This window comes from Thalassophryne amazonica, chromosome 1 (genome assembly GCF_902500255.1).
Source record: "Thalassophryne amazonica chromosome 1, fThaAma1.1, whole genome shotgun sequence".
NCBI classification, from domain to species: Eukaryota; Metazoa; Chordata; class Actinopteri; order Batrachoidiformes; family Batrachoididae; genus Thalassophryne; species Thalassophryne amazonica.
The window spans coordinates 122199724-122224953 of NC_047103.1; the positions used below are offsets into that span (position 1 = coordinate 122199724).

The following is a 25230-nucleotide window of genomic DNA, read 5'->3' on the forward strand; positions in this document are numbered from 1 at the left end:
ATTGGAATATATTATAGAAGACATACCTTACTGCATTTTCATACCACACCGACATCATAACAATTAGGATTTAGGCTGTTAGTGACCATCACTCACTTTAGCTGTGTTAGGAAATGGCAGAATGATTTGGGCTTTTTTTCCATCAGAATTTTTTCAGAAACTGTTAGAGACAGGCAGCTGGAGACCATTCGAAAAATTTATCTGGCTTTCGGTGAAAATTTTACGGGCTTCACAGAGAATAAGGAGTGTTACTACAGCTTTAAGGACGGCCCACAATGGCGCACGGTGCGCCGCGCTCCGAGCCGCCATCGAGAGGCAGAAACCACCACATCATTTCTAAACGGATGGCTGTGTGGAGCCGGGACCGTCGTGTGCAATTTCTCTGGTTATCACAAGAGCTGGACATCAGCCATTTTCCGGCAGATTTCACTTTTAACAAGAGATTTTGTCATGGAAAGCCGCTCGGAGGCTTCGCGCGTCACGACCAATTCGCTGATGAAGCGAGACAAAGGAACACCTCCGTTTCGGACTGCCAGAGGACAAGCCCAGCTCTCCACAATTTCTCTTATACTCACTCGACTGGTAAGCACTGAAAGCCGAGATAAGCATGTCCCAACTTGTCCACATTTGTCATAAGCCTTGCTTATGAGCCTTGCTTATGACAAATGTGGGTGTGGAATCTACTAGTTTCACTGGGAATTTAATCCAGAAAACCCACTGTGGTGACAGTGGATTTTCAGGGTGGGAAATTTATCAAGTTGAGATTGTGGCCTGCTTCCATATATGTGTCCTTAAAAATCATAGAGGGATATGTTTTGCAAATTTAATTCCTTTTACTATGTTAGACGACATTGAAGTTGAGGATGGCCCGTTACCTGTTCCAGCAATATTAAATATTTTGTGTCTGCTACCTACTGTCTGCATGGAATGTCTTAAACCTAAACCTGTTATGTTAAAGGGTGCCAGGAACAGAGTCAAGGATGTACCCCAGTTGCAGGTCAGACCAAACATGGAATGAATTTCAAAACAGTAGAATTTATTTACAACAGGGGTGCAGGGCACAAAAACTGGTGAAGGATTGGAACAACAAAAATACAATCTTCTTCCACTCAGGGAGATGGGAATCCAGAGTGTGAGACATCAAGGACCAAACTAAGGCAGTCAATCTTCAGAGAAGTCCAAAAACAAAATAAATTACTTACAAACTGTGGAGTAGTGGAGAAACCAGGACTTCCAAAAGGTCGAGCCAAAAAACAATAGGAAGTGGAGAGCAGACATGAACACTGCACCATCACTCAGTGGACAAAGACAAACAATGAACCTCCAAGAAACACAAACACATATGAGACTAAATACCAAAGGCTGATGAGTAAATTCAACACAGCTGGAACCAAACTGAAGTGATGTAATGATTAACCTATGACAGCAGAGGAATAGGCCATACATGAATATGGATGAAACAGAAAGTGACACAGGGATGGGGGCACACCAGGGGGCAGCAAAGAACCAGAATATGCATAGAAATGACGTGGAGGCAGATACAAAGTGACACAAGACTCAGACACAATTGAGACTAAAGACAATATAGGAAAAAACCCAGAAGCAAACACCAGAGGAGAGACAAGACTGGAAGGTGAGTGAAAAGGCAAAAATAGGAACTACTACATAAACTCAGGGTGAAGCCTAACCAAGACAATGACAGCAATGCAGAACTAAAGAAGAGGAGACAAGACAGGACAGACAGATATAAAGACATGGGAATGCCAAACTAGATAACAAAACCTACTTCCAGGCACCTTATATATGCTACTCTGGAACCACCCCTAAATCCGAACTGTCCAACTATCAACCCCACTGAGGTCCTTAGTTTGAGTCTCATTAACATAAGATCACTCCTCAAAATCATTGTTGAATAATTATAGAATTATTTATTTAAATATGATTGGGTTATGTGAAACCTGGCTTAAACCTACAGTTGTCTCTCCTTTAAATGAGACCTGCCCACGAGGATACACATTTAGTCATGTCCCTCGTGATGTGAAGCAAGGGGGGGGGGGGGTGTTGCTCTTATTTATAAATCTAGGTTTACCTTATCAGCTGTTGGGGGTCACAAATATAATTAATTTGAGCATCTGATTCTCCGCTCTGACCACGATGCTACGTATTGCCAGGGTCAGAAGAATGGAAATCAGCCATGTTATTTTGTCACTGTATATAGGCCCCCTGGCTCACACTCTGAATTCTTAGATGAATTTGGTGCATTCATCTCTAACTTGTCAACTAGTGCAAATAACATTCTGATTATTGGTAACTTTAACATTCACATAAATAAGCCTTCTGATCCCCTTTGGAAATCATTTATGGAAATTGTGGATGCATTAGGATTCTGGCAATGCATTCAGGACTCAACGCACATTAGCGGAAATACCCTGGATTTGGTTCTCGCACGTGGTATTGCTTTCACAAATATTGACATCATGCCTCTTGCACCAGTGGTCTCTGACCACTCATTTATTAGTTTCACAGTTTCGCTGCCATGTTAAGTGTAACAACAACCTTGTTTATTACTGCGGCGACACACTGACTCCTCACTATGACTGAATTTGAAGCTAGATTACCTGATATCTTAGTTTCATGTTTGGAGAATGCCCAATCAGTAGACAGTCTTGTGGATAGTTTAAACTCAGCGCTCAAAACTACACTTGACAAGATTGTGCCACCTTTATTAAAATCACGCCTTCCTAAAACACAGTCACCTTGGTTCAGTGGTTACTTGTGTGACCTCAGGCCAAAGGATAGAGGTTTAGAACGGAAATGACATAGCTCTGAATTAGAAGTATTCCACCTTGCGTGACGTAATGCTATTTTAGATAATAAGCATGCACTGCTGACTACAAAACAGGCCTATTACTCTGATCTGATCAACTAAAACAAGCATAACTCAAAGTTCTTGTTCAACACGATGGCAATACTTATTCATGGACAATCACCTATAAGTCGCTGTCCCTTTTCAGCACAGAACTTCTTTGATTACTTCGAGAAGAAAATAGAAAACATTAGGTTGAGCATATCCCAGCATGCCTTAACCCAACCACAACACCCTGCTGTTGACGTGGGTGCTACCACTGAGGTGTTACCTAGATTTACAGAATTTGATAGTATCTCTCTAGGCGTGCTGACAAAACTCGTAATGTCTATAAAAAGCACAATCTGCTTATTTGGTCCTATACCAACAAAACTGTGTCGGGCCGACTGTGCTGGAAATTGTTCATCTCTCATTAACTTCTGGATCTGTTAATAAATATTTCATATTTGCAATGATTAAACCATTACTATTATTGACCCCAGTGTTTTGAAAAATTATAGGCCGATATCAAATCTATCACTTAAAAATTCTGGAAAAAGTGGTAACACAGCAGCTTGTGGACCACCTAACTGAGAATAATCTTTCTGAGCCACTGCAGTCTGCCTTTAGAAAATATCACTCCACAGAGACAGCTCTCTCTTCTGCTTGCAATATACTCAGACACCACTGTGGTTCTGGTGCTGCTAGATCTCAGTGCTGTGTTTGACACTGTGGATCATCATATTTTACTCGATAGACTGGAGAATGATTTTGGGATTACTGGAAGTACCCTTGCCGAGTTGACATCATACCTGTCCAGTCGTTCTCACTGTGTTTTGTACAGTAACACTACCTCTAACCTTAGTGACATGAAATTTGGGGTTCCACAGGGATCCATCTTAGGCCCCCTGCTTTTCTCCCTTTATGTAGCTCCCCTTGGGCATATACTGTAGCATTTTGTGATTGTCTTTCACTGCTATGTTGATGATACACAATTGTACATGCCGATAACTACTGGTAATCTCATCCACATAAAATCATTAGAAGATTGCCTTGCATCAGTGAGAAGCTGGATGTCTAGTAATTTCCTACTTTTAAACTCTGAGAAGACTGAAATGATGGTTTTTGGTCCCGTGAGACTTGAGCATCAGTTTGACCAGCTAGCACCTAGCCTAGGCTTGTGTGTCATACATCATACTGACAAAATGAGGAACCTTGGGGTAATTTTTGATCCTACGTTGTCCTTTGACCTCCATATTAGAGATATTATGAGGACTGCTTTCTTCCATCTGTGAAATATAGCGAAGATTCATCCCATCCTGTCCATGGCTGATGCTGAGACCCTGATTCATGCATTTGTCTCTTTTAGATTGGATTATTGCAATGTTCTATTTTCTGGGTTAGTGTAGTCCAGCATTATGGCTCTCCAATTGGTTCAAAATGCTGCTGCCAGACTTTTGACATGAAGCAGAAGCTTTGACCACATTACACCCATTTTGGCATCTCTTCACTGGCTTCCTTTCTCTGTGAGATCGGATTTTAAGGTTCTACTAGTAGCCTATAAAATTGTTCACGGACTGGCACCTCCTTACCTAGCTGATGTAATTAATGTACCGGCCCAGGCTTTGCGGTCTCAGGGTGCAGGACTACTTTGTGTCCCTAAGGTGAATAAAAAGTCTGCAGGTCACAGAGCTTTCTCTTATCATGCCCCTGTTCTGTGGAATGATCTCCCTGCGTCAATAAAGCAGTCAGAGTTTGTGGAGATTTTTACATCCACACTTAAGACACACTTATTTTCAATTTCATATGGCTAGAATACTGGCATATTATGTTACTATGCTTTTTATTTTACTCTTTTACTGTGCTTTTTAAAATCTTTTAGTGTGCTTTTTTAAATCGTTTAATTCATTTTATTTTGTTTTTTGAATTGTTTTGTGTGAAGCACCTTAAGGCAACTCTGTTGTGATTTGTTGCTATATAAAATGAATAAATTGAAATTGAAATTATATTGAAAAATGATGCACTGTTTTGTTTTCGGCTGCAATCAGTGAAGCAGTTGTGAAAAGTGTACTTTTTTCCCCAATGGAAAAGGGAAGACGAGGCAAATGGGAGAGGCCATGTTGGTAAGTTTTAGCCTACACACCTAACCATAGAAGCTGTGCTCTCTCACCTGCTCATCCACCTCGACATGTTTGAGCTCCGGGTCATAAACAAACTGTAACACCAGGCCCGGATCCAGACCAGTTTGGACCAATGCAGTTGCATCTGTCAGATTCTTTTACGCATCGTTTGTCATCGGTAAAAAAAAATCTGGAAAATTCCGAATAGTGCCGAACGTGTCCTCGCGGTGAACACAGCTTTTGATTTGATCCCACAATGCACCACGCAGGTGTACACAGGAAAATTCAACCCGGATCAAACAAACATAGCGTCAGTTCAGTCGAGTCAATGATCATGGCATCCAGGAAAAAAGTTGTGCAAGGAAAATTGGGTGCTTATTTCAGCAAGAAACGGTGAGTGGTTTATAAATAGTTTTCAGACAATAGTGTGTTTGAAAGGCATTCTATGATGACTGAAATTACATTTTTGGTGGTTTTCCGATCATACATGTCAACCTATACGGATTGTCCGTAAATTATACAGATTTTTCTGAGTTTCAGAGTCATATGGAGGTACAAATAAAGTCGGATATTCAGGGTTTGGTCTGCAGCGGGTCTGTAATCAACCGTTTCTGCAGCGCGACTCCACTTTGAAGCGTGAACCATTGAAGCAATGCTTCGATCCACTAGCTCGTTGGTTCTTTGATTCACTGCTCTTCAGAAACGGCAAGTCCACTTCTTAACCCCTCTCAAAGCCATTAAAATACCATGAGTCACTTTTGTGTGGATTAAAGTCACTAACTGGGACTCTTGTCTTGTTGTAGTCAAGAAACGAGAATCGTCCTCCTTTCAGTTGGCACAGCTCCAAACGCTATGCGGCTCTCTGTCGAGACAGAGTCCGGTCAGAATTAATAACTTCAAAATGAATTGCCACTTTAAATAAAATGACACCTCTTACAAACGTTGTAATACAGACAAGAAACTACAATCGACTAAAACGTTTTTTCCTCCCAAAATGAGACGTGTTGTATATTCTTTACAAATTACATCCTGATGTGCAGCACAGCAGCTGCAAGAGCTCAGCTCAGATATATAGAAAGACATGCATGCCAGTAATGGCTGAAAGGAAATGCTTTTAACAAAAACTACAGATTTTGTTTATTCCTATTCATGTGCAGAGATCAAGGATCCTCCATGTCAGTTTTTGTTATAGTGTTGTTGTTTTTTAGGACATCATATTTATACAAATACGAAATGTTCACTATGGTCCATGAAGTATAATAAATATATTAAAAGAAATGTGACAGTGGCCTGAAATGATGGTCATGTCAAAACTGCTTTATTTTCCAAGACCTCTGCCTGACAGCGGTCTATTATATTCACTATTATAGCACTGTTATATTCTGTTAAAGAATAATGTTGTATTTGTGTGTGTGTGTGTGTGTGTGTGTGTGTGTGTGTGTGTGTGTGTGTGTGTGTGTGTGTGTGTGTGTGTGTGTGTGTGTGTGTGTGTGTGTGTGTGTGTAGAGTTGAGCTTCGCTGTTGCAAGCTATGGAGTAAACAGGAGCTTCCAACAGTGGGCAGGATGCACAAAAACAGAAATACTGACTCAGTGTTTGAGTCTGTGGTTACCTTTGACACTTCCAGAAGAGATCATGGTGTTAAAACTCAAAATCAGCTTGTTAGTAGTTGCAAGTGTACTGGAGACAATACTGAAAGTTACCGGTTAGCTGTAGCTTCCGTTAATTTTTTTGGGTGGTTTATTGGTTTAGCTTCATAAAAGTTAACTTTTCAATTAGCTGATTAGCTGTTAGCGAAGCCAACCTTTTGGTTAGCTGTGCCCACCACTGGTCAGCAAAAGCATCCTGCATAAAATGTCTGCCAAATCCAGATGTGGATCTGTCTGGACCTGCTGTGGTAACCCTGAAGTAAAAAAAAATGAGAGAAAAAAAGAAGAAAAAAAAAACGGGGCACCCAAAAGACGAACAATATGTTAATTTTAAACAATCAGACAGCAATGTGCAATGGATATCTGCTGGACAGGTAAGATGTTCCACAGATCTTCGTCAGCTGTCAGCACTAATGATTGCTACAATGTTATGACGTGGTTTTCCGAAATGAGCTGGTGAGGAGAAACATGTTTCATCACAGCTTTGTTGGATGAATTTTTCTGAGTTGTAAGTGAGGAAGTCCAAGTTCCTAGTTTCTGTTGATGGCAGCATAAAATTCAAACCTTGCACATGCACTTTCTTCTACCTGCAATAATACTTAATGTGGCTGCAGATTCAAAAGTCATGCCTCAAATGGAAATGGCTTACAGGTATGTTCTGACGCTCTGAGTGGCTATGACACAACCCAATAATCCATTCATTTTTTCCCTCCACTTTGACTGTTAAAGATGTGAAAGATAGCTCCTAGCAACAGTTGAGTGAAAATGACCATTGCTGAGTAGATTGTGCTCATTAATCAAAGATCAAAAATTCTTTATTGTCATTGGAACAATGTGACATTGTACAACGAAATTAAGGTGCCACCTCAACAGTACCCATATGTAAAAATATAAATAGGTAGCTAGACAAAGGATCTAAAAAATGGGAACGAAAGCCTAGAATATCATTAATCATACAATCATTCAGTCAAACATGTCAGAAAAATATTACACATTCAGGAAATATGAGGTCTGTTAGAAAAGTATCAGACCTTTTTATTTTTTGCAAAAACCTAATGGATTTGAATCACGTGTGCTTGCATGAGCAAACCTTGAACGTTTGTGAGCATGCGTGAACTTTTTCACGCCTGTCGATTGCATCATTTTCTGGTAAGCAGCCTTTGTGTGGGACGTGTGCTGGAGCAGCGCCGCATCAAATTTTGCCAGAAACTGGGCGACAACCAGGTGGAAACCATTCGGATGATTCAGATGGCTTTCGGTGACTTTTCAGTCGTGTGACTGTCCGAGAAATTGTGGAAGAGGTGGGCATGTCACAGCATGTCCTGTGAGACTTCAACAAGGAGGCGCTTTTGCTCCGCCATCAGAAGCAGCATGAATTTCACAGCCACTCTTTTCATGGCCAAATCTTCTGTCTTCTAAGGTGGAATGTACTGAAAAAGTGCTGATGTCCACCTCTTCCGCAATTTCTCAGGACAGTCACACGATGGTCCCGCATCACCACAGCGTTCACTTTGAAATGATCTGGTCATTTCAGCATGTTGATGGCCGACTGGAGCGTGGTTCGCTCTCCACCATTGTGCGGACATCTTTAAACTGGTTGTACCGCTCCTTAATCTGTGCGATGCCCATAGCGTCGTTACCAAAAGCTGTCTGAATCATCCGAATAGTTTCCACCTGGCTGTCGCCCAGTTTCTGGCAAAATTTGATGCGGCGCTGCTCCAGTCGTTCCATCTTTTTCCTTGAAATGAAAATCCGCCGAGCGCACAGCACGCGTCCCACACAAAGGCTGCTTAACAGGAAATGACGCAATCGACAGGCATGAAAAAGTTCACGCATGCGCACGAACGTTCAAGGTTTGCTCATGCAAGCACACGTGATTCAAATCCATCAGGTTTTTGCAAAAAATAAAAAGGTCCAATACTTTTCTAACAGACCTCGTATATAAAAATATATGAAAAAATATTGCACATTTTGCACGTGATGATTTATTGCACATGGTACATTGTCAGAATGGGCGGCTGCCCGGCTGTCATGGTGGCTGGACCCGCAATGCAAACTCCCAGACTAGGCTTAAGTGTAGGAGAAATCATGGTCTTTATTTCAGGCTTGGTTTTGGTACACATGTGGTCAGTCAGTGCAGCAGAAGTACAAGCAGGATTAGGCAGAGATGCAGTCATGAACGAGCAGGGGTCAGAGGCACAAGCAAACACCGACATCTGGGATGAGACAAGAGGCATGGTCGAGGAAACACAGAGCAGTAGGTCAATACACGGCTTGACAAAAACAGGGCTGTGAAGGGCGCTGGAAAGTGTACTGAGACAACAATCTGGCGGGGAACTGAAGGACTGTGGGGTTTAAATACATGTGGACTAATTAGTGTGAAACAAGTCGACAGGTGGTGTCAACAAGGTGCACGTGAGGAACAATCTAGAAGGGGAGTGGCTAGTGAACAAAGATAATGCACAATCAAGATTGTGAGGAGGGAAGTGCACAAACTGAAGTGATGTAATACACAAAGACATGTGAGCTGGTGCAAGAGTGGGAGTGAACAGAAACACAAAGCAGACATAAACAAGGTGAGAGACAAAGACATGGGGCAGGTGCAGTGATGTGAACATAATAAGCTGGGTGTGAGGAATAATGGAATAATGAACAGTACAAAGACAATAGCAGGTGCAGGGCTGTGGAGTGAGAACATAAATAACTAGGCATGAGATCAGACTAAGGCCCGGTTCACACGGCAGGATAATTAGGCTGATATCAGACCCGATCTTCACCATCCGACAATCTTAAGGAGGCCCTGACAATCGTGATGATGCTAAAGATAATCTTATCAAATATTCCTGTCGTGTGTGGTGTGTTAAGAGTGCTCTGATCTGTTTGGAAGGACGTCAGGAGCGCTCTGAATGCAAATCGGGGATATTCAACATGTTGGATTTTTTTGGCCCAATATCGAAGCATGTGTGGTGTCCTCTGACCACAAACGAGCATGCAGCCTGTTGAATGTGACGTGCAGCCAATCAGAAAGCAAGGTGACGGATGTACGGAGCGGAAAATAAAATCAAAACAGCTGTTCTGACTTACCTGAAAGTCCAGTGGTCACGCTGTCTCCACTCCTTTAAAGAACGCCTTTTCTTTTTCTTTTTGTATAGTTTTTTCCCTCTGTTTCAAATAGTCCACAAACTATCTCTGTTTGTTTAAGCTGAAGTAATGTTTAATCTCGAGAGATTTTGCGAGATTTCCTGTCTGAGCTGGGAATGTTGGTGTGTGAAATCTGTTCATGTGTGGTGGTGTTGTCCTTACCGTTTGGCTGAACACCACACACTGTACGACCAACACTGTTAGATCTATGATTTTTTTTATCTTCACATGTGTGGTCTCTCAGGTTTTGGAAACCTAAAGATAATTTTAAAATCCTGTCGTGTGAACCAGGCTTAACACAGAATGTAAAACTACAAAAACAGAAACTGAAATCAAACATGAGCATGCAAACAAAAGAAACTACATAAGAACTGATCAGGAAATCAATACTAAAGCAAAACTAAACAGGAACAGACTAATAAACAGAAATCAAAACCCGATATAAAAGTACAACAGAAACCAACCGAAATAAGAACAGCAAAACTAGAACAGAGAATAACCAAATCATGAAAATAATTAATAAAACAAAGCTGGGGCAGAAGGGGATGAACTAAATAAAAAGGCAAAATACGGATGAAAACCTGGAAATGGGCCGGGCATGACATACATTAATTAGCAATTTTAATTTAATTTCAATTTATTTAATTTTGTATAGATTTGTAGTGAATTTAAATAATTATTTTAATAATTTGGGATTAATAGCACCTCACACGGGAGCGCCATAAATATGTAGCAAATATAAGGAGCCTCGTATGTGTTATTGGCCTCAAGCTGAGGACCAAAAGATTATAGCAAATGGAATTACTAAAATCCTAAATTGGACTGGACCTCATTCAATGGGTCGCCAAAATAATTGACAATTTTAAGATTTATTGATAATTGTTTGGAATAAAATTAGAATGATAGTTAATTATCTTTAGAGCACCCCCTATAATTTAAGCTATACGAACTTTGATTTAAACATTAATTAATAAGTCTCAAATTAATTAATCAGTCTCAAATGTGAAAGTCATGAATTCTATGATACGACTGACCAAGAGTTTCCATCTGAACAAAAAAATGAACCACAGCAAAATATTTACATTTTATTTACAAATATACAAGAAAATGAACAATTTAATGGCATTTTAGTCTGGACAGTGATTAAATAAGTTCATTTATGGACACATTTTGCTTCTCATGAGACACTGAAAGAAAGCAGTGGAATAAAGCTTAAGGGATGAAGTAAATAAATCTGATTTGAATTTAGTGATGAATTTTGAAGCCAATTATTATTAAGGAAATTATCAAACAAATATATGAATATGTTTAAAACCACTTTGCACCCATTAACAACAAACCTTTTTTTTTTTGTTCTGGAACCTTTTAGAGATGAAACAATCTGATCCGCGTCAGTCGTTGATGGGCCTGGTTCGGCCTATACTCGCTCGGGTCAGGGGTTAATTGCAGGTCTCCCCAGTGATCCCCAGGCAGTAGTGATGGCTGATGCTTTGTAGGTAGGTTCATTGCAGCTTGTTTGACCGAAGAGGTGAAGGCATTTTTTGAGAAGCGTTTCTGGTAGCTTTAAAAAAGTTGGAACCAAATTGAAAGTCTTTGTGAATTTAGAAAAAAGTTTTAACAGCGGCAATGTGAATTACAAAAAGGAAGTCTGTAAATTTGCTCTTATTCTGAAAAATTCCACCAGGAAGTTATCTTAAATATTTTGAAGACTTGAAAAACCCCAGGTGACACACAAATCTGCTATCATGACCCCATTTAATCACATCTCCCCTCAGGAGTGCAGGCACAAACAGTTTACCCTGGGGCACTCAGGCGGACATGGTTCGCTACCCAGGGCGGATCTAACTCTTGACTCAATTTCCCAGGTAATTGCGGACATGAAGCAGGACTCCAACAAAATACTGTCAGGGTCAGAGGGCACATCTTCTGGATCATCTGGATTGTTGAGACAATGCATCTGGTTTGCCGTTCTTTGACCCAGGGTGATATGAAAAAATACAATCAAAATGGATAAAAAAAGATAGCCCATCTAGCTTGCCTAGCATTAAAATGCAGATAAGCCAGATTTTTATAGTCTGTGTAAACCAAAAATGCCATTTGTGCCCCCTCCAGCCAGTCGCGGCACTCCTCCAAGGCCACCTTAATGGCTAGCAGTTCACGGTCTCCAATGTAATAATTTAATTTGGCTGCAGTCAGTTTCCTGGACAAAAATGCAGAAGGATGCAGCCATTTATCCAAGGGATTCATTTGAGAGAAGATGGCACTAACCCCCACATCAGAAGCATCGACTTAGACCACGAATTGCCGGGCCAGGTCAGGGAGGAGCAATACAGGGGTGTGGTAAAGCGATGATTTAGGACCTGAAAGACTTTATCACACTCCAGCGTCCACTTGAACGGTCAGAGTGGCGATGTTGTTACCTCATGAAGCAGAACTGCGATGGTACTAAAATTCAGAATGAATTTGCGGTAGAAGTTCGCAAACCCCAGGAAACGCTGAACCTCCTTACGACTCCCAGGAACTGCCCATTCCTGCATGCCCGCTATTTTGGCTGGGTCCATCCTGATCTTACCATCGGCTAAGGTGAAACCTAAAAAGGAGACTGTGGGCTGATGAAACTCATATTTTTCCACTTTTACATACAAATTATTCTGTAAGAGTGTCTCTCAACACAGCGCGGATGTGTCAGATGTGTGAGGCGAGGTCCGAGGAGAAAATTAGTATATCATCCAAATAGATGAACACACATTTATTTAGAAACTTTGATAATACAACATTAACAAGATTTTGGAAAACGGCTGGTGCGTTCAAATGTCCAAATGGCATTACAAGGTACTCATAGTGCCCCGTGGACATGTTAAAGGCACTTTTCCACTTGTCTACCTGCTTGATCCTGACCAAATGGTATGCATTGCATAAATCGAGCTTGGTAAAAATGTTGGCATCCTACAGAAGCTCGAATGCGGTGGAGATGAGCGGCAATGTCGTTGAGCCCTCGGTAATCAATGCATAGATGAAGAGACTTATCTTTCTTTTCTACGAAAAACAATCCTGCCCCAGTGAGTGAGGAGGAGTGGCAAATCAAGCCGGCCAACAGAGGCTCCTGAATATACTCGTTCATGGCAACGCATTCAGGGGCAGATAGTGAAAATAATTTCCCTTGAGGAGGACTAGCCCTGGGGAGGAGCTCAGTGGTGCAGTTGTAGTCATGAGGGGTGGTAAAATCAAAAATGTGGACGCTAATGAGTTCAGAGTGATTCTTGTAACCATCCACTGCTTGCACCACCAGAGGGCGGGAGAGCCGAAACAGGTTAAGTTGGAGGGTCCTGGCAAGAGAGGACAATAACAAATCAGCATCAGAGCCTGAGTCAACAAATGCAGAAACAGCGCAGAATGAATGGTCAGAAATTAATTTAGCTGAAATCAAATTAAGAGCCAGTGTTCAATAGAATTTAGACTCACCGGCAAACTGGTATTCAGCTGCATGGAGGCACCCTTGACCAGACAACCGGCGATCATATGACCCATCTGTCCAGAGTACAAACATTAGCCCTCCACACAGTGTCGCTGTCACTCCTCTGTGGACAGGCAAGTCCTGCCCAGCTGCATCGGCTCCTCCATGTTGTGTGAGACAGCGATAGACACGGCATGGCTGGGAGCTGCAGAGCAGCTCGGAGGCGAGGTAAAATGGCGAGCTGGATTACGTGCTTCGTGGCGTGGACGTTCCACCAGCCGATGGTCAGTTCGGATGGCCAAGGCAATAAGCTGATCTTGATCTTCATGAAGTTCCACGGCAATGAGCCGATCCCGGATGTTGTCGGCAAGCCCCTGAAAGAATACGTTGAGGAGGACTGCTGGATTCCACTCACTCTTTGCTGCCAGAATTCAAAAGTCTATTGCATGGTCAGAAATGCGGTGGCTGCCCTGTTTGAGCCTCATCAATGAGCATGCAGCTTCGGACCCTGGGGAGGTGTGCTGAAAGACCTGCTGCAGAGCCGGCATGAAAGCACTCAGGGATGTGCCGGAAGTCGACTGATGACTCCACTCCACCATGGCCCATGCAGCTGCTCGACTGGTAAGATGTGATATCATGTATGCTATTTTTGTTCTTTCAAACAGGAACATAGATGACAGAGTGCAACTCGCACTGGGTTATGAAGGGTCTGATGTCACCCGTTTCTCAGGAGAATCACTCAGGTTGAGACAGCTGATTGCAAAATTCAGGTGTAGGTACGGGAGCTGGCGTGGCTGCTGACAACCCCAGAAGAGGGGTGCTGGTAGACACTGCTGGGCTTGCCTGATGGCTAAGCTTAGACAAAAGCTGCTGCATCTGTGCGCTTACAGAGGACATAAACAAGTCCTGGCATTTGGCCAGCTCATTTATACCGGTGTTAAGCGTAGTCAACTGATCCTCTTGCTGCACAAGCTACTTACTGTGGTGGTGTACCGCTCGCTGAAAAGCATCTGAGTCTGCTGCGTCCATTGCTGGCCAGATTGATCTAACAAGCTTGGTGGCTAAAGACGTCTGGATGCAAATGCAAAACTCAGGCACACAGCTCTGTGGTTCAAAAAGGTTTAGTAGAGATTCAGGCAGAGGTCAGTACATGTTAAGGCAGTCCAAAACAAGCAGCAGTACAAAAAACATCAGTCAGCGTCGGAGTCAGGTACACAGGGAGGCAGTTAAAAAACGATGAGGAAAAACAGGACTGAGAAAATGCACAGAGTAGAGCTGGCAAGAAGGCAAAAGGCGCATTGATCTGGTGAGTGACAAATGAAACCAGAGAACCTTAAATACACCCAGGTGTTGAGCTACAAATTGGGGACAGGTGTGGGTGGAAAGCACTAGAACAAGGGTGTGGCCAGACAAAGTGAAACGCCCACCACCACGCACCAAGGAAAAGATGAGAGAAAAGGGGACAGACAAAACCCAAGCAGAAAAAGACCAGCAAGAGAACAAACTACCTAGAAAAACTACAAAAACACAATAACCAAACAGAGCACACGATTCAAACAAGACACAAAAAAAATCCAAATCCTGACAATAGAGGTGAAGAAACAGAAAACAGGAAATGAAAATAACATGACATAATAAAAGAATATCTATTTGATGAGAAGTCCATGCAGATGGTTATGCCGCAGGCACGGGTCATCCAGCATTCCTCATGCCATCAGTGGGCCTGTTCCTGTGGCAATGTCCATTCCACATGCAGACTGCTGTGTGCTGCATTAGCTTCAGGCAGCATTTCATGATGTAATGGCTGATGGACAGAGCCTATTTCTTAGCCTGTTTGTCTTTGACCTTATAGCGCTGAAGCGTATGCCTAGACGCAGACGTTCAGTCCATGACCGGGATGTGAAGGTTCCTAAAAGATGCTCACAGCACCCTTGAGGCGACGGGAGCTGTGCAGCTCTTCAAGTGAGAGAGGATGACTCTGAGTATCCACTGGGAAGCATGTATGACCCCCTGGAGGTCTTTCCTCTGTGCTACTGTGCAACTAGAGAACATTGCAGAGATACAATAGGTTAGGACCTTCATTAAACCCCAGTCAGTCCTCCTGAAACAGTCTTGTAGCTGCTAGGAGGATCCCTCTGGCCATGTTGTGACTGTTTTTATGGTGGTGGGAGCAGCTCTCCTGAGTGGTGTGCACACTGGGGTGTACACAGGGATTAGAGAGATAAGTGATCAGACTGGCCCAGATGCAGTAATGGTTTAACCCTGTAGCCCTGCTTGATGTTCATGAATACTTTATCCAATGTGCTGGCTCCTCTGGTAGCACACTTAGCATTTTGGGAGCATTGGTTTTATATCGACATGATTAAATTCCCCCGGGATGATATGCACAACATCAGGGCTCTTGGTTAGCTGAGTATTAATGATACAGTGTAGAAGTCCAGTGGCTGTGCTAGCATTAGCATCTGGTGCTATATAAACAACAGCAATCAGGACCACAGTAAACTCTCCGGGAATCAATGAGTAGAGAAAGGATTCTGTGATCAGCAGAAGGCAGCTGTTCTTGACAATGTTCTTAGTCACCACCCGTGGCCTCAGTTCATCAATTTTGTTGACTAGGGATCTGGCATTGGTGACGAAAGTACTTGGAAGCAGTGGTTTAGCAGGCTGCCTCCATAGTCTTGCTAGCACACTGGTCCTGCAGCTTCGCTTTTGCTTCCTCTCCCTTTGCTGTCTACGTCGCCTGCCCCTGGGGATTCTGATCCATGGGGAGCTGGGTCTCCTCACTGTCTGCCCGAAACTCTGCTATAATGCTTCTCTTGTTACTAAAACTGATCTTATGAAGTTTGTGCAGGCTGTAGATGTTGCTCACCTGACAGAATGTAGATGTCACCTCTTTTACAGCTCCATTGTGTCTGTGATACTTAAGTAATTAAGTAATACATTACACTGGTCTACAGCCAAAATGCTTCTGAAATAAAGATAGTCAAACTTTATTAATTTTGGGCCACGGAGAAAGAAATGCTACTACTATGATACTAAGGATTAATATATAACCCTTTTGCTGATTTTTAAAGTGTTACAAAAAGAGAACAGGTGAAATATACAAACAGTTAGAGAAACATAAAAAAGGACCTATGTTTATGATTTTTCATGAAAACTCTACTGTTAACACAATATAATTATGTAGACGCAAAATGCAAAACCTTATAAATCTTGGAAACAGTAGCCAGTTAAGCCATTGTTATTGTCATATTTTCATTCAACATTCCAAAAACCATAATAATAGCACATTTTATTTCTAAAGCAGACAATGTTTAAATATTTGTATACCAGTGTTACTAATACTTAATACTACTGGGTTCTGTCATGTCAGCTCACAGTGTTGGAGCACCATGCACTCATTGCTCGTACTAGGCATTTGCAGAAATATCTTGTACCTGTAGCCACTCCTGTTTGTGATATGAATTTCATACCTGTAACCACATCCAATAAAATAATCTATAATTCTGTAATACGTATAATGCAGAAATAATGGCACTTCATATGTAATATCTAGATTTCAGTTTAGCCAGCTTTGTGAAAATAACTCATTTTCAAGGAAAACGTGATGTATTGCAAGTACTACATATGGCAGAACAAAGTGGGCAACTCAGGCTTTGTTACGGGCAAATATCACCATATCACCTTAATGGAAATACTGTACAGAAGCAACAATGAATCGTGAAACCATGCACTCTGCACAGATCTGTACATCGTGGGACAAAACAAGGATGTGGGATCGTTGCAGGCAGCTGTGAAAAGGCATGGCCTGCTCTCTAAAGAGGAACCTGATCAAGAGGAGACAACTAATAAAATATAAGACCACATACTACCTCTTATGACCCAATGGAAAATAATCAACAATGACCAAATGTGTGTCGTAATGACTGAAAAAACTGCATACACAATAAAAGAAAGCCTTGCAGGTTTGTGAAGCATGTTACCTGACCATTTTCATCAACAGAGATGGTGATAACTCAAACATGGAATGTTATTCTGTCTGTGCAGAGCATTGAGAACGGAAAGCCTATAAATCTTGTGGTTGGGTAACAGACACTTGAACATTCATATGTGTCTGGTAAGAAAGTTGTTTCTCTTTTTAGCATAATTTATTTTAGTATAACATTTTAAAGTTACAAATAATATTTGGAATTAAAAAAATTGAGCATAGATTTGTTGCTAGATGTTTTTCCACTCAAGGGGTCTTGAATACCACCAAGGTCACATTTGACGTATTTTGCATCAGCGGTGAGGGAGGACAGATGACAAAATGCAACTTTCAGTGCAGTGAGGCACGGAGCCATATAATTCCAATTTGATACATGCTTGTGCATGTACAGTGAGGAAAATAACTATTTGAACACCCTGCGATTTTGCAAGTTCTCCCACTTAGAAATCATGGAGGGGTCTGAAATTTTCATCTTAGGTGCATGTCCACTGTGAGAGAGATAATCTAAAAAAAAAAATAAAATACCGGACATCACAATGTATGATTTTTTAATAATTTATTTGTATGTTACTGTTGCAAATAAGTATTTGATCCCCTACCAACCAGCAAGAATTCTGGCTCACACAGACCTGTTAATTTTTTTTTAAGAAGACCTCTTATTCTGCACTCTTTACCTGTATTAATTGCACCTGTTTGAACTTGTTACCTGAATAAAAGACACCTGTTCACCAGGGCTGTGAAAACTCCACAGATCCATGGGATTCCGCGGATTACATCATGGGGAGGGGGGGGGGGGGGTGTTAGTGATGTACTCTCTAATCGTGGATATCACTGAGTTTTTAAAATGCTTATCGCAAAGCTTTCTTGAAAATTCCAGGTCCTACTTCCACGTCATATTCTGTTATTTCAACATCATCATTGACAGGTCAAATAAAAGGTTGAATGTAGGATCATTTAAATATGCACTAATTTTGAGATTTGTTCTTCCAGGAAATGCTGAAGAAGTATCATTAGATAAAAATTTAATTCTGGGGCTCCACAGGGCTCTAGACCCCAGCTCCTGGGGAGCAGTCCCCCCACTACAAATTTTCCTTGGATTTCACAATTTTCATTTCACAGCCCTGGTTTACAAACTCAGTCAATCACACTCCAACCTGTCCACCATAGCCAAGACCAAAGAGCTGTCTAAGGATACCAGGGACAAAACTGTAGACCTGCACAAGGCTGGGATGGACTACAGGACAACAGGCAAGCAGCTTGGTAGAAGACAACAACTGTTATGATTACTTATTAGAAAGTGGAAGAAACACAAGATGACTGTCAATCTTCCTCGGTTGGGATTCCATGCAAGATCTCACTTTGTGGGGAAAGGATGGTTCTGAGACAGCTCAGAACTACACAGGAGGACCTGGTCAATGACCTGAAGAGAGCTGGGACCACAGTCACAAAGATTACATTAGTAACACATGATGCTGTCATGGCTTAAAATCCTGCAGGGCAGCAAGATCCCCCTGCTCAAGCCAGCACATGTCCAGGCCTGTTTGAAGTTCACCAGTGACCATCTGGATGATCCATAGGAGGCATGGGAGAAGGTCATGTGGTCAGATGAGACCAGAATAGAGCTTTTTGGAATCAACTCCAGTTACCATGTTTAGAGGATGAGAACAACCCCAAGAAAACCATCCCAACCGTGAAGCATGGGGGTGGAAACATCATACTCTGGGTGTGCTCTTCTGCAAAGGGAACAGTACGACTGCACCGTATTGAAGGGAGGATGGATGGGGTCATGTATTGCGAGAGTTTGGCAAACAACCTCCTTCCCTCAGTAAGAGCATTGAAGATGGGTCATGGCTGGGTCTTCCAGCATGATAATGACCCCAAACACACAGCCAGGGTAACTAAGGAGGGGCTCCGTAAGAAGCATTTCAAGGTCCTGGAGTGGCCTGGCCAGTCTTCAGACCTGAACTCAATTGAAAATCTTTGGAGGGACCTGAAACTCCAAACCTGAAAGATCTAGAGAAGATCTGTATGGAGGAGTGGACCAAAATCCCTGCTGCAGTGTGTGCAAACCTGGTGAAAAACTACAGGAAACATTTGACCTCTGTAATTGCAAACAAAGGCTACTGTATCAAATATTAACACTGATTTTCACAGGTGTTCAAATACTTATTTGCAGCAGTAACATACAAATAAATTTTTAAAAAATCATACATTGTGATTTCCGGATGTTTTTTTTTTTTTTAGATTATGTCTCTCACAGTGGACATACACCTAAGATGAAAATTTCAGACCCCTCCATGATTTCTAAGTGGGAGAACTTGCAAAATCGCAGGGTGTTCAAATACTTATTTTCCTCACTGTACGTAGAGGTCATTGTAATGTTTCTAAAAATTAATTTAAAAAATGTATCTATTGTTTTTGATCTTAGGAGTGCATTTTATACAGTTGATCACAGAATTATGTTGGGAGACTTGAGAAAATTTTTGATGTTTCCAGTAGAGTGCTTTTGTATTATTTCAGTGGGGTCAATCACAGTATTGTTTTCAATAATATGTCCTTAGGTTTCTTTAATGTGAAGCATGGTGTTCCACAGGGACTGGTTCTTGGCCCACCTCAATTTTCTTTGTCTATAGCACTCTTAGGAAACACTGTCCATAGCTCTTGGATTGATTTTCATTGCTACGTATTCCAATGATTTGCAGTGCTCACAAGACAGCAATCCAGTATTGCTTGTTTGTTTGCAGTGAGTAACCAGTTGTTAACTCATTTCTGACTGCTGCACTCATAAGAAACTTACATGATGATCATTGTACCTGCTAAGATGAGAAATCTTTGATAATTTCACTCTGTGGGTGGCTGTGTGATCCACCACATCAAGACAGTTAAGAATCTTGGTGTGATTTATTTGATCAGTCTTTATCTTTTTGAATATGAGGAGGGTGACTAAGACTGCTGTTTTTCATTTGTGTAATGTTGCAAAGATTAGATCAATTTTGTCTCTGATTGATGCTGTTGTTTTGAATCATACTTCTGTGTCTTCCAGAACTGTTTGTTACAATGTTTTATTGTCAAGCTTACCACTTAAAACTATTAGAAATCTTCAGTTTATTCGGAATGGACGTGCTCAAGTTTTGTTTCTCCTGTCTTGGCTTCACTTCACTGGTTATTCAGATTTTGAATTTTTTTCCTGATCTACAAGACACTGAAATGTTGTGTGCTGGCTTAGGGCAGAATTGGCTGAGCCACACGTGGCAGCACACTCTCTGTGATCCCAGGGGGCTGACATGTCAGGTTAAGAAAAAGCCTACAGATGGCACAGCTTTTTCCTTTTATGCACCATTGCTTTTGGAAAGGCCTTTAAGAGTAGACAGGAGTCATTTGTTTTGGGCTGGCTATACTCTTTGGCCTTGGGGGTGTGCAATTTGGTACCTTATTGCTTTTGTTTCATATGTATATTTTATTGTATTCTTTTAGTTATTACATGTAGGTTTTACATTTTGCTGTTTGGTTTTAATGTTCCTTTATTGATCAGCACTTTGAATGGATGTTGTAAAAGTGCTATACAAATAAAATTATTATTATTGTTGTAGTTGTTGTTGTTATCTGTTGTTTACCTTTTTGCAGAGATTAGAACTTTCAATACTCACCCTACGTAAAACAGAACCAAAAGCACTGAACCAAACTAGCAAGACAAAACAAAAGCTCTTCCCTTGGAACAGAACTTGTAGTGGATATCTGCAGTGTCAAAGTACCATAATGGATCAACATGGACAGTGCAAGGATGTGCCCAATCAAATCAAATCAATTTTATTTATATAGCGCCAAATCACAACAAACAGTTGCCCCAAGGGTCTTTATATTGTAAGGCAAAGCCATACAATAATTACGGAAAAACCCCAACGGTCAAAACGACCCCCTGTGAGCAAGCACTTGGCGACAGTGGGAAGGAAAAACTCCCTTTTAACAGGAAGAAACCTCCAGCAGAACCAGGCTCAGGGAGGGGCAGTCTTCTGCTGGAACTGGTTGGGGCTGAGGGAGAGAACCAGGAAAAAGACATGCTGTGGAGGGGGGCAGAGATCAATCACTAATAATTAAATGCAGAGTGGTGCATACAGAGCAAAAAGAGAAGGAAACACTCAGTGCATCATGGGAACCCCCCAGCAGTCTAAGTCTATAGCAGCATAACTAAGGGATGGTTCAGGGTCACCTGATCCAGCCCTAACTATAAGCTTTAGCAAAAAGGAAAGTTTTAACCCTAATCTTAAAAGTAGAGAGGGTGTCTGTCTCCCTGATCCGAACTGGGAACTGGTTCCAGAGGAAAGGAGCCTGAAAGCTGAAGGCTCTGCCTCCCATTCTACTCTTACAAACCCTAGGAACTACAAGTAAGCCTGCAGTCTGAGAGCAAAGCGCTCTATTTGGGTGATATGGTACTATGAGGTCCCTAAGATAAGATGGGACCTGATTATTCAAAACCTTATAAGTAAGAAGAAGAATTTTAAATTCTATTCTAGAATTAACAGGAAGCCAATGAAGAGAGGCCAATATGGGTGAGATATGCTCTCTCCTTCTAGTCCCTGTCAGTACTCTAGCATTTTGAATTAACTGAAGGCTTTTCAGGGAACTTTTAGGACAACCTGATAATAATGAATTGCAATAGTCCAGCCTAGAGGAAATAAATGCATGAATTAGTTTTTCAGCATCACTCTGAGACAAGATCTTTCTAATTTTAGAGATATTGCGCAAATGCAAAAAGCAGTCCTACATATTTGTTTAATATGCGCATTGAATGACATATCCTGATCAAAAATGACTCCAAGATTTCTCACAGTATTACTAGAGGTCAGGGTAATGCCATCCAGAGTAAGGATCTGGTTAGACACCATGTTTCTAAGATTTGTGGGGCCAAGTACAATAACTTCCGTTTTATCTGAGTTTAAAAGCAGGAAATTAGAGGTCATCCATGTCTTTATGTCTGTAAGACAATCCTGCAGTTTAGCTAATTGGTGTGTGTCCTCTGGCTTCATGGATAGATAAAGCTGGGTATCATCTGCATAACAATGAAAATTTAAGCAATGCTGTATAATAATACTGCCTAAGGGAAGCATGTATAAAGTGAATAAAATTGGTCCTAGCACAGAACCTTGTGGAACAAGGTCCAATGACTTTGATACTCTGTGGTTCTTCAAAATATGGAGCATATGGTGGCATAAGCTTCTTGTTTCACTGAATTCAAAGGTGGGCAGAAATGATCACTTTTCTGTTGATAGTTATTGACTGTTGAGGCAAATGTTAGGCAGATGATCTTAAACCTAAGTGGATTTAAAGAATATGTTCAAGAATCAAACATAACTTTCATAAACAGTTAACAAATGGTTAAGTTTACATTTTCAACTAATATTATATAGCATTATTTATTAATTCTGTATGGATTAAAAAGCACAGATCCACAAAGGGGATGTGAAAACACTTTTCCGTGTAACCGCTTCAGTGGCTTTGTGCAGTGTTGTTGTCTCCTGTGGAGTTGGTGTGCTCCAGATGACATCACATTTCCATGGAGATCTGCCTCTTTTTTGATAAGACTGAAAAAAGTCATGACTGTTGTCCTGTTCAGAAAAATCACTTTGTCCTCTTTTGACCGGCGCTTCACACAGTGCTCTGTGAGTCAAACTCTCGATTACACAGTTATATTGAAAAAAGGACAAAACTGTGGTGAGTCCACAATGAACTTAATTTACCTACACTCAACAAAAATATAAATGCAACACTTTTGGTTTTGCTCCCATTTTGTATGAGATGAACTCAAAGATCTAAAACTTTTTCCACATACACAATATCACCATTTCCCTCAAATATTGTTAACAAACCAGTCTAAATCTGTGATAGTGAGCACTTCTCCTTTGCTGAGATAATCCATCCCACCTCACAGGTGTGCCATATCAGGATGCTGATTAGACACCATGATTAGTGCACAGGTGTGCCTTAGACTGCCCACAATAAAAGGCCACTCTGAAAGGTGCAGTTTTGTTTTATTGCGGGGGGATACCAGTCAGTATCTGGTGTGACCACCATTTGCCTCATACAGTGCAACACATCTCCTTCGCATAGAGTTGATCAGGTTGTCAATTGTGGCCTGTGGAATGTTAGTCCACTCCTCTTCAATGGCTGGGTGAAGTTGCTGGATATTGGCAGGAACTGGTACACGCTGTCGTATACGCCGGTCCAGAGCATCCCAAACATGCTCAATGGGTGACATGTCCGGTGAGTATGCCAGCCATGCAAGAACTGGGACATTTTCAGCTTCCAAGAATTGTGTACAGACCCTTGCAACATGGGGCCGTGCATTATCCTGCTGCAACATGAGGTGATGTTCTTGGATGTATGGCACAACAATGGGCCTCGGGATCTCGTCACGGTATCTCTGTGCATTCAAAATGCCATCAATAAAATGCACCTGTGTTCTTCGTCCATAACAGATGCCTGCCCATACCATAACCCCACCGCCACCATGGGCCACTCGATCCACAACACTGACATCAGAAAACCGCTCACCCACACGACGCCACACACGCTGTCTGCCATCTGCCCTGGACAGTGTGAACCGGGATTCATCCGTGAAGAGAACACCTCTCCAACATGCCAAACTCCAGTGAATGTGAGCATTTGCCCACTCAAGTCGGTTACGACGACGAACTGGAGTCAGGTCGAGACCCCAATGAGGACGACGAGCATGCAGATGAGCTTCCCTGAGACGGTTTCTGAGAGTTTGTGCAGACATTCTTTGGTTATGCAAGCCGATTGTTTCAGCAGCTGTCCGAGTGGCTGGTCTCAGACGATCTTGGAGGTGAACATGCTGGATGTGGAGGTCCTGGGCTGGTGTGGTTACATGTGGTCTGCGGTTGTGAGGCTGGTTGGATGTACTGCCAAATTCTCTGAAACGCCTTTGGAGACGGCTTATGGTAGAGACGTGAACATTCAATACACGAGCAACAGCTCTGGTTGACATTCCTGCTGTCAGCATGCCAATTGCACGTTCCCTCAAATCTTGCGACATCTGTGGCATTGTGCTGTGTGATAAAACTGCACCTTTCAGAGTGGCCTTTTATTGTGGGCAGTCTAAGGCACACCTGTGCACTAATCATGGTGTCTAATCAGCATCTTGATATGGCACACCTGTGAGGTGGGATGGATTATCTCAGCAAAGGAGAAGTGCTCACTATCACAGATTTAGACTGGTTTGTTAACAATATTGGAGGGAAATGGTGATATTGTGTATGTGGAAAAAGTTTGAGATCTTTGAGTTCATCTCATACAAAATGGGAGCAAAACCAAAAGTGTTGCGTTTATATTTTTGTTGAGTGTACTTATATATTGAAATTTTTCACATGAGGTGTTTTCATGCAGGTGCTGTCAGGGACATGGCAGTGGGGGGCATGTACACACACAAAATCAAATGTGAAACTTCACTGTTCAGGAATGTGGAATAAGGATTCCTTTAATATTTAGGTTGTTTTTTTTCTGTGGTGACTGCTTGTTAGGTAGTTAATGCTACAGGTTGTCATCATAACAGTAATTGGAGTGCAAATTACTTGTATGATGTGAGACACGCTTTCTGTGATAGCTGACCTGCATGCCTGCTTGTGCTGAATTGACACCAGAAGCACAGAATGAACCATCAGCCACAGGGAAAGTAGAAGTCAAATCTGTCTGCCTGATCTTCACTCAGTTTTGAACGCACACAAAACTTTCTCACCATCTCAGTGGGCATCAGTTGACAAGGAATTCATTTTGTGTTTATAACAGGGCTGTATAAAATGAACTCTATTCATAAAAATCATGGCACACAGCTCCAATCATTGTGCACATGTTGGCTGTGACATTGAAATGATATTGCTCTTAAAAAAAAAACTGAATTCACATCCAAACTCACATCACTCCAGTCATGTTACAGTGCCCGCTGCACTGAAAAAAATTTGACCAATAGTTACTTAAAAAATTGTGGCAGCAAAGTGACACATAATATAATTTAATAGATTA

General features: G+C 41.7%; 1 protein-coding gene and 1 long non-coding RNA gene across 2 annotated transcripts in view; one reads left to right on the forward strand and one right to left on the reverse strand.

Moving 5' to 3' along the window:
• The window catches only part of LOC117513706 (potassium voltage-gated channel subfamily H member 3-like), a 519543-nt gene that overhangs the window by 488420 nt on the left and 5893 nt on the right, over nt 1-25230 (forward strand). The gene's annotated exons all lie outside the window — the stretch shown is intronic.
• Nucleotides 20-16229, reverse strand: LOC117513724. The gene is made up of 3 exons (XR_004561692.1): nt 16154-16229; nt 7544-7549; nt 20-30 (listed from the first exon to the last, which is right to left on the reverse strand). It is a non-coding gene; the product is annotated as an uncharacterized LOC117513724 (long non-coding RNA).